Source organism: Sus scrofa, chromosome 10 (assembly GCF_054392235.1).
Source record: "Sus scrofa isolate SSC_HxYL_T2T_F1_AM1 chromosome 10, Sscrofa_HxYL_maternal_Yorkshire_Landrace_v2.0, whole genome shotgun sequence".
NCBI lineage: Eukaryota > Metazoa > Chordata > Mammalia > Artiodactyla > Suidae > Sus > Sus scrofa.
In genome coordinates this window covers 36,876,353-36,886,983 of record NC_139392.1, presented here as the reverse complement: position 1 = coordinate 36,886,983, position 10,631 = coordinate 36,876,353, and the positions used below count along the sequence as shown (strand labels likewise).

General features: G+C 35.6%; 1 pseudogene; it reads left to right on the top strand.

Annotated features, from left to right (window-relative positions):
* Positions 1-507: 507 nt before the first annotated feature.
* Positions 508-10,631, top strand: part of LOC146398990 (Y-box-binding protein 1 pseudogene) — a 31,971-nt pseudogene continuing 21,847 nt past the window's right edge.

Sequence of the window (10,631 nt, the reverse complement as noted above, 5' to 3'; positions counted from 1 at the left end):
ACATCTTTAATGTCAAAGTTCAGAAAGTCCAAATATTTACAGTATATTAACAGAATAATATATTAAACTTAATAAGTTAAACTCTATTTCAGACATCTACATTTTTCTGTCAGAAAATGAGTGAGATAAATGATTACAAGAATTTGAAATGCATTGTTAGAACATAACAAAAGTTATTCACATTATTGAGGTAGTTTTGAAAAAAATCTAATACATTAAAACTTACTGGAGAAGGCAGTAATTGGCTATTTTAAAAATAAGTTTTGAGTTCCATCGGTAGTGGGAGAGGAGAGCAGGCCCCAGAGAGCACTGAGTAGCCCCACTGCTGCTGCTGGCCTAGTTACCATCACACCATGGAGGAGCTGCAGCTGCTGCAGCAAGCTCCAGTCACCATCACAGCAGGTATGGTCAGCTGATATTCAGCAGCTGTCTGCCACTCCCTTCCCACCCCAGGACACCCCCACCCTCAGGGAGAGGCAGCTGGGCCTGGGAGGCTTCACATCAGTGATGTCTGCTGTCAGGAACAAGAATTCATCTCAACAAAGGTTCAATGTAAGAAACATATATGGTTTCATCAACAGGAAAGACACCAAGGAAGATGTATTTGTACACAAGATTTCCATAAAGAATAACCCCAGGAGGTACCCTGGCAGTGTAGGAGATGGGGAGACTGTGGAGTTTGATGTTGTTGAAGGAGAAAAGGGTGTGTAGAGGCAGCAAATGTACAGGCCCTGGTGGAGTTCCAGTGCAAGGCAGCAAATATGCAGAAAACCATAACCATTATAGACACTATCCATATTGCAGGCATCCTCCATGCAACTGCAAGAAGAATTGCCAGAATAGTAAGAGTGGGGGAAAGAATGGGGGATCACAGTGCTCTTCAAGGCTGGGCCCAACAGTGCTGTCCCTACTGGCTCTACCAGACCTACCACAGGCAAAAGTTCCCACCTTACTTACAGATGGGCAGTGACCACAGTATTCCAACACTCCTGTGCAGGGAGAAGTGATGGAGGGTGCTGACAACCACGGTGCAGGAGAACAAGGGACAGAGTGGGACAGCATATATATCAGAGCTATAGACCACGATTCCACATGGGTCCTCCACACCAAAGATAACAGAGACAATGGCAATGAAGATGATAAGTGGACTTGGAGAATAGACTTGTGGTTGCCAAGGGGAGGGGGAGGGAGTGGAGTGGATTGGGAGCTTGGGGTTAACAGATGCACACTACTGCCTTTGGAATGTATTAGCAATAGATCCTGCTGTGTAGCACTGGGAACTATGTCTAGTCACTTATGATGGGACGTGATAATGTGAGAAAATAGAATGTGTACACATATGTGTAACTGGATCACCATGCTGTAGAGTAGAAAAAAATTGTATTGGGGAAATAATAATTAAAAAAAGAAGATAAGGAACATTAAGGAGATGAGACCCAGGGTCAGCAGCCATTTCAACATCCATACCACTGCAACTTCAATTACAGGCACAGATGCCCAGAAACCCTAAACCACAAGATGTCAAAGAGACAAAAGCAGAGGAACCACCAGCTGAATATTCATCTTCTCTCAAGCCTGAGCAGGGTGGAGCTGAGTAAATGCCATCTTACTGTCTCTACCATCTTCCAGTTTAGCCACCAAGTAAGAAGAAATGAGTATGAAATTTCGGCAATAAGAAATGAACAAAAGATTGGAGCCATAGAAATGAAGTGCTTGTTTTTTGCCTGTTGACCAGATAACTAGAACTATATGCATTATCTATGCAGCATGGGGTTTTTATTATTTTTACCTAAAGATGTCTCTTTTTGGTAATGGCAAAAGTGTTTGTGTATGTGTGTTTGCTGTTTTTTTTTTTTTAAAGGTCTAGTTTTTCTAAAGACACCTTTAAAAGTTTTCAAATTGTTTCATATCTGGTTATGTTGAGATTTTTAAGAACGTCATTTTTAATTTGTAATAAAATTTATAGCTTGATTTTTTTCAAAAAAGTCAATAAACTGAAAGCACTGTTAATAAAGGTCCTAAATAATTGTCAAAAAATAAATAAAAAATGTTTTGCACATGACCATCAATGAAATGTATTATTTCCAAAGAAACACTATCTTGAAAAGGAATCTTACATTTTAAGGTATTTAAAAAAATCATTGGACTAATAATTTTCTGATTAAAAAAATACTAAAAAATCCAATTTCACATATAACTCAGTGTCTTCGTTCCTATCCAAGGGAATTTGGAGCCCTAAGTTCATTAGTTAAAATAAAACTGTGTCCCTTGGTAAAGAATTCAATTGCAGGAAAAAGCCTCAATTAAAAGAATAAAAGAATCAAGGTATTATTTACTATTCACCCTGAAGGGTTTCTGGAAAAGAGGACTGTGAGTAGTACTAATTTTGGAGTAGTATATGTTAATTTTCTTTGTTCTCCTCTGCATAAAATGAAAGGATACATATATAGGATCAAATTATAGTATTAATCTTATCTCCAAGGTTAGACATGAGTTTAGTTTATTTAAAAAACTGGAGGCCATATTTTACTAATCACTAAGGTGAATATTTTGTTTTATTTATGTATTTATTTATTTACTTATGTATTTATTTATTTATTTACCTTTTATTTTTAGAGCTCCACCTGCAGCATGTTGAAGTTCCCAGGCTAAGGGTTGAATTGGAGCTGTAGCTACTGGCCTACACCATGGCCATAGCTGTGCTGGATCCTTAACCCACTGAGCAAAGACTGGGATAGAACCCATGTCCTCATGGATACTAGTCAGGTTCCATACCACTGAGCCACAATGGGAACTCACAGGTAAATATTTTAGTATGAAAATGTGCTGAAGAATTCTTAGCTTGTGGCCTTTCTCCCACTTCCTTCCTACTTCCTTTCCTCCCTTCTTGCCCCCCTCCTGTCCCCCATCCTCTCCCTTTCTTCTTTCTGTAGTTTACACTTCATCTGGTCTTTGATTCTCATATTGTTTAAATATCATTTGAGAAAATAAACTGTTGACAGCCATGGTGCTTGATATGGTGAATAATGTTCTCCATGTTGCAGAACATATTAATTTCATTAAGACATTTTTTTGGAAATTAAATATAAAATAATTTAACACAAGTAGAAACTGTCCATCAGAGTTTGAAGCATGTAGTGGAATTAGAATAGGATTTGTGGTTAGAAACTGTTGGGTTTGTACACTTTTTCTTTGTAACTCAATCCTTTCAAATTTTCTGGGTTATTAAAATGTCTAGGGATGTTATATTAACCCAACACAGTTCTAATATATAATATCTGTCAATTTTATAGACAAATATCTCTTTTGAAATTGTGATAAAGTCATTCATGAATGGTATTCCTGGAAAAACTGAAAAAAAATTCCAAATTCAAAGGGATAATGCTCAATATTTTTATATTAAGGATACTTTATGCTATGGTAATATTAAGGAGGGAATTATAAGTTGGATAGATATTGATTAATAATCATATTTCCTACATTTCAAAGCCTTTATGATGTGATTACTCTTTAATATTCACAAGACATGATGAAATTAAAAAAAATACTGGGAATTCCCACTGTGACACAGTGGAAATAAATCTGACTAGCATCCATGAGGTTTGATCCCCGGCCTTGCTCAGTAAGCCAGGGATCTGAGGTTGCCATGACTTGGTGAGCTGTGATATAGATCCTGCATTGCTGTGGCTGTGAAGTAGGCTGGCAGCTGTAGCTCAGATTTGATCCCTATCCTGGGAAATTCCACATGCGGTGGGTGTGGCCTTTGAAAAAAAAGCAAAAAAAGAAATACTTATTATTAATTTCTATTTAGAACTTGCCTCAAATCCTGTTGGAATAAATTAATGACTCAGTTTTAGATTATTAATTTCTAATTTGTCTTTCACTTATTTGTTTTCTTTGTTCTGCTTTGTTTTTCAAAAATACTCACCTGTTAGAATATTGGAGACAAGTTAATACAGGACATCAGAGTTCCCTTGTGCTCCAGTGGGTTAAGATCTGGGGTTGTCACTTCTATGACTTGGGTCACTGCTGTGGTGTGGGTCAGTCACTGGGCCATGAACTTCTATAAACTATGGGTGAACCAAAAAAAAAAAAAAAAAAAAAGGATTTCAGTGTGAGGAGAGTGGTAGATGTGAACACAAAGCACACGAATGGGAAGAGCATATTCTACACCAATTATTGAATGGTGGAGAGCCCAGGCAGGGCATTGTGGTATGTTTGGAGATCAGGGTAGAGGCCCATATGGGTGATCAGTGTTCAGGAGCCTTCCTGTGTGGTATAAAATATATCTTTTTATTACAGAGATTTGTGGAACTTTGGAAATGTGCAGATTTTAGAATGCAGTTGAAGCTGAAGGAAGAAAATATTTTTTCATTTTCTTCTTTACACTGGAAAAATTAGTAGCAGTTGTAATTTACTCTGATCACATGGTAGTTACCGTCCAAGTCTCAAATCAGTCTTCATACATGTTTGAGCATATTCATAAACATTTGCTTGAAAAATTTTAACACAGACATTTTGAAAAAAAATATTATCAGCAGAATTGGTATGAATTTATTTGCATGAAATGCTATTATAAAAACAAACTATACTTTCAGTACAAAAGGTCTAAGTAAGATACTCAACTCTGTCTAAGTCAGAAATATTAAAGCCCTTCTCTGAATCCTTTGTTAGGAAAGAAAATCCACAACCCACTTGTATATTTTTAAAATAGTGATATAAGTACAGGCAGTTTGAGAGATTTTTTTTTAATAACATGAAGGATTCATGCATCATTAGTGGAAAATGTGAAGCCATAGCTATCAGTATAATAAATAGTCCCCAGTGGAATTCAGTCTCTGGTGGACACATTTTTATAACTATAAAATTGTTAGTGTTACAATTTTTAAATAATGTGTTTGATATATGAGTTCTCCATTATGTTCCAGATATTTTAGTACCCATATTTGAAAATCTTACACTTTTCTCCCTGATTATGTCCTGATGTGTTACTGTTTTATACCTAGAAATAGTCCAGTCCTTTGGAACGTTATCTCAATTTCAATTAAACTTTCAAATCTGAGTATTCTGGTAAAGGGAATTAATTTGATTTGTTTAAATGAAAGTGTAAAATCCCATAAGTATTTGTTAGAAATAGTATTAATAGGAATGATTTATAAACTTAGAAGTCTGATTTTTCTCTATGATTCTTTGTAATACTTGGTATGTGGAAGCAGCATACTTGTTCAGATCTTCATTGAAATGCTTTATTTCTTAGTATAAGGGTGGCTTATTAAAGATTTGAAAAAAACCTCCCGAAAGCATTTTTCAATTAGATGACAGTTTGTTTATTCATTAAAGGCAAGTTTTTTTTTAACAGTTTGTTTTGCTTTTTTTGGCACTTTGGGAAAAATATTCTACTTTGTAACATGAACCTACACCTATTTATAGTATTTAATTTAGTAAAATAAGAACAATTATATTGATATAGAGAGTGCCATATGCACAGTTTTTCTTTAATTTTCTGGGCAATTTCCTTTCCAGTCCTGAGATTTTTTTGTCATTAGCATATTTAATTTGTCAAATTTAGGTTCACATTAAAAGTTGGAAGGTGGAAAATTTATGAAACAATTGTTTCTTATGTTTTCCACTTAGTTATTTTTTTGAGGACTATAATAGGAGATGGACATAAAATTAAAATTCAGAAGTATTCAAAGAGATAGCAGGAAAGCCAGGAGAGGGTTCCAACGTAAAGATGATATTAAAGAAAGGATTTTAAGCTTGTATTTTTAGAAGATAATGTAGAAGGGTAGTTGTTTAGTATTTCAATTTATGTAGCTATTGAAATACACACATACACACACACATACACTTAAAAGAAATACTGAGATATTTTACATTTTTATACTAAATCTTTGAGATCTTGTGTGAATTTTGTCCTTTCATCACATCTCAGTTTGGACCTGCCACATTTTTAGGGCTCATATCCACCTGCAGCTTGTGGCTACCATCCTGGGTAGCAAGGCTCTGATTGTCCTGACTCACCTTTCAGATCAGCTTAGCACCTCTCCAGGAGGACTTCTCTGGCTCCCAAGGCCTATAGTTTCCTTGGATACTTAGTCTTATTTAGTCATATACCTTTCTTTACAGCATTTATCATAGTTGTAAATTAATCTTTAATGAGTGAGATTGTTGATGTATGTCTATGCAACTATATGTAGACAGAAGTGTTTCCTTTTTCCTTTTGTCTTTATATACAACTTGTGCTCCATAAATAGTATTTGGAGTGAATTGTGCTAATCACTTGTATAAGGTCACTTGACCAGGGTCACATGATTGATTTTAGAATCAGGCTCTAAATTCTTTCTAATTCATTTTGCTGGGGTGAGAATGTATAAAAATATCACCAATATGAGAAGTGGTTTTAATTGTATGTTGTTTGCATGTAATGGTGTTTTCCTAGGTAATAGTTCTGTAAGCAATCATATATTTTTAACTGGTAGGAACCTTTTAAACTATAAGCATATTTAAGTTGATTTAACAGATTTGATAAAAGAGGTTTAAGAATTCAAATTCTTTTAACTTAAATTATATGTGTACATTTATTCTGAAAATTATGAGACCAGCTTAAATTATTATAAAATAAAATTATTTAAAATGAAAGAAGGAAAATTTTAGATGAAAATGGTAGTTTTTTCTTCTTTTAAAGTATGCTCACTCTGAGTTTGATAGGATGATTAAACCATGTGGTCCAAATATCTAATAATTTAAAAGCCAATGAATTACATTTTGGTGGCATTTTAGATAATTTCAGGTTGTGCTAATCTTGAGTATAAAAGAGAAATTTAAAAGTGTCCATTACGTAGGTAAGTTTACATTTTTGTGTGTATTTTGCAAGTAGAAGAATGAGATCCTGCTAAAGAGTTGTGTAAGATTTCATTCATAGCTGATATTTGAAGGGATGCTCAGCATTTATCCAAAGGGAGGGAGGGGTATTTCCATCAAAGGAGAAGCACATAACATGGGTATGAGGTTTGTGATAGTACCTCTAAACAATTAGAAGGCAGTAATTCAACCTGTAGCTGCAGCACAGTGTGTTGTGGTGGGATGGAGTGGGAAGCAGAATCGTGAAGTGAGTCTGGAAGGACAGTGTGATAGCAGCAACAAAATGGTTCTCATATGGACCTCTCAGGGGCATGAATCCATTCTGAACAGCAGGGCGCATGGCAGTTTTGGGGGAGACTCAGAAAGTGTGAGTCCCAAGGGGTAGTCACAGCAGGATGCACAGAGGGGAGGGACATGGCCTCCTGTAGTGTGTGGAGAGGAAGGGCAGGCTCTACACCATTCCTCACCCCCAAACCCCTCCATCAAGGGAACAGGAAGTTGAGGACAGGATATCATTCCGTTAAACTCTTTAAATATCAGTGGCCATAATGTGAATGTATTTTAGTGAACTTTAGTGGAAACATGTAATAAATCTACTAATTACCAAAGGATAGGATAACATTTTACAAAATAGAATGATTATGACTCAGAGTCATACTTCATTTCATGCCTAACCTTTTCATGTAAATTATTTCATCTTAAAATGATAGCTAGATTTTTTATATAATTATATTAACTTCAAACAGCTTAAAAGTGAAAAGGCATTCCATGAATTAATTTAAAAAGATTACCATTTTTTTTTACCACATTGGGCTTTTAATTATGTATATTAGGGACTTTTCAGCTCTGTCAGAATTAAAGTAATAAAGTAGAATTCTAAATATGATAATTTGTAAAAGCATGAGTCTAGATCATGAATCAACACTATAACCAGGAACAGGCAGCCTGGATAAAAATGCCTTTGCTTTGAAACCATCTTTATTCTTCTATTGCAGAGGGAGATTATAAGGGCCAAATGCACTTCATTCTACTCTCTGTTCCAATGATGTACCATAGCTCTGCCAGATTTTATTAGGAAAATCTCCATAATCTCAGTCATTGCAAGAGAATATGGTCAGGGCAGTAGCATCTTCCTGACAAGACTTTCTGCTCTTAACTGCAGCAAGATGCCCAACAGAGCCAGAGACTGTGTGAGCCCTTCCTGTGGCCACAAGCCTTCTGCCTCTTTTGGAAATGGCCATCAAGTGTGAGGTCTTTTCTCTTCTGTTTGACCCTTGTGATTCATCCTCATCAAAGGTCATTTTTGGGGTATCACAAGATTTGTGTTGTGATGGTTTTTCACTATATTCATTTTTTAGCCTTAAGTAAGGTTTCAGTGTAGCCAAAAATACATTAATGTTTTCACAAAATGTACACTACATCTTGATAATAAAACAGTGTATCTGATTGATGTTAAACTCCATAAATAAGATAGTTAAATTAGATTTTATAATGATGTTTTACCCTTATAATTAATTTTGGCAACTTCATTAGTCCAAAGAACTGGATTATGTAAATTATTTAGATCTAATCTTTTGTTAAAATGAATTAACTATTTTTTTTTGTTTTTTCCAGAAAGATTTGAGATTTGTGAGCCTGCATTTGTGGTTGGTTATTGACTCTAGATAGTGCCACAGTCATGAGTATGGTTGAATTTATCGTGGAGCTGGAGTTCAGAAAGGCCATGAAAACTACATGAAAATATTACTAAAAGTTGGAGGCATTCTAGTCATGCCTATAGAAGATCAGGTAGATATGTCCTCATACCTAACAGCATGGGCGACAAACACATTTAGTGCAAGGTGGGAAAAGTTCCATCAGTGTAAGCTGGATAAAACACTTGGGAATGTAAAAATATCCTTGCTGTTTCATTTGCTCCACATGTGCAATCAAGTAAGAATGATAATGGCACACCCAATTCTGTGGGACTCATGGGTAACTGCCAGCACTTTCTGATTGTGCCTTGCTTGGAATTTAATGGGCTATATGACTATCAAGAGTTAGGTAAATTTTCAGTAAGATATTCAATGGATTTATTCATTTTTTGGTTTGATATTTCTGGTGCTGCTACATTGCACCAGACACTGTTAGCTTTCTTAATTGAAACATGAAAAGAAGGGGAAGGTCAAACAAAAAAATAAATTTTTACTTTTTCTTTTGCTTTTTAGGGCCACATCTGTGGCATATGGAAGTTCTCAGGCTAGTGGGTAGAACCAGAGCTGCAGCTACAGGCTATAACACAACCATGGCAATGCCAGATCTGAGCCACATCCATGACCTATGCTGCAGCTTATGGAAATGCCAGATCCTTAACCCACTGAGTGAGGTGAGGGATAAAACCCACATCCTCATGAATACTAGTTGGGTCCTTAACCCACTGAGCCAAAATGGGATCTCCAAAAAATGAATTTATTAATTGTAGTAACTGTGAGTTTATTAATTATAGTACATTTTTGGCAACATTTTCCATATAGAGGGACAGCAAACACAAAGGGACTTTATTTAGGCTGAAAAGAACTTGGTTGTTCTAAGACCAGAAGTAAACCTCAGTTGTAGGGTAGATGAAGCTCCTTGGCTAGGCATAGCTAATGGAATGTGGAGTAGAATTGTATTTTGCAGGAAAGGATAAAACAGGGGAAGAGCCTAGATTAAAAAAATATATATACCTCTGAAATGTTTACAGTTAAGCCAGTCTGTTTACACTCTGCTCAGGATAATGTGAGGTGGAGATGGGAAGAAGGCACCAGAGTGTTGATGCAGTCAGGCCATCCTAGGGCTGATTGTTGAAGCTGAGTGTCAGGTGTGGGGTTCATTACGCTACTGATCTTTTGTCTATACCATTGACTTTGAAAAGTTGTGGGCATTAGGGGCACAAATTCATGCACAGTTGAAAATCCACTGACGGTTGTCTCTATCCTTGGCTCCTCCATGGATTGTGTCATACTTATGGCATAGGGTTTAAAAAATCTGTGTAAATGGCCCACATAGTTTAAGGATCAGCTGTACTCAAATGTTCCTATAATAAAAAGAACAGCCACCAGCTACCAACAGCAACTTATAAAAGCAAGTCAATAGGTATGAGTTTCTAAAAAATGAGCTGTGAAAGTAATGTTCACAGAATAGCAAAAGTTTTGAAAAGTATTATTTGTCATATTAGAAAATATGGTGAAAAAGAACAAGTTTTGCTTTTCTGTTAAAATAGGTTTCTGTTTAGAAAATATTTCATTAACTGTAGGAAATAAAAATATGAAAGAATGTTATTACAAAAAACCTAAAAAAATATACATGCAGGAGTTTGCTGGTGGTGCAGCAGATTAAGGATCTGGCATTGTCATAGCCATGGTGTGGATTTGTTCCATGACCTGGGAATTCCCATATACCGAGGGTGCAGCCAATAAACAAAAACAAAGAAAAAAACCCCATAACATGCAAATCCTTTACCAAATGTATTTTATAGCTGTGAAATTTCTCATATAAACAGTTACTTAAATGCATTTATAATTTTTCCTCAGGCTCATCACAAATTTTTATTCAACTTAAAGTTGTATTTCTTATTCTTTGTTATAAGACATTCTAAAAATAAGAATATGCTGTTATATTTCAGGGCAAGCACTTCACAAGGGATAAAGGAAAAACTATACCAACTAAAGGAAAAGTCTGATTCCTTTATCCATCACCCACTGAACTGTTCTGTAATCCAGACCATGTGTTTTTTTCACACTGAGCAA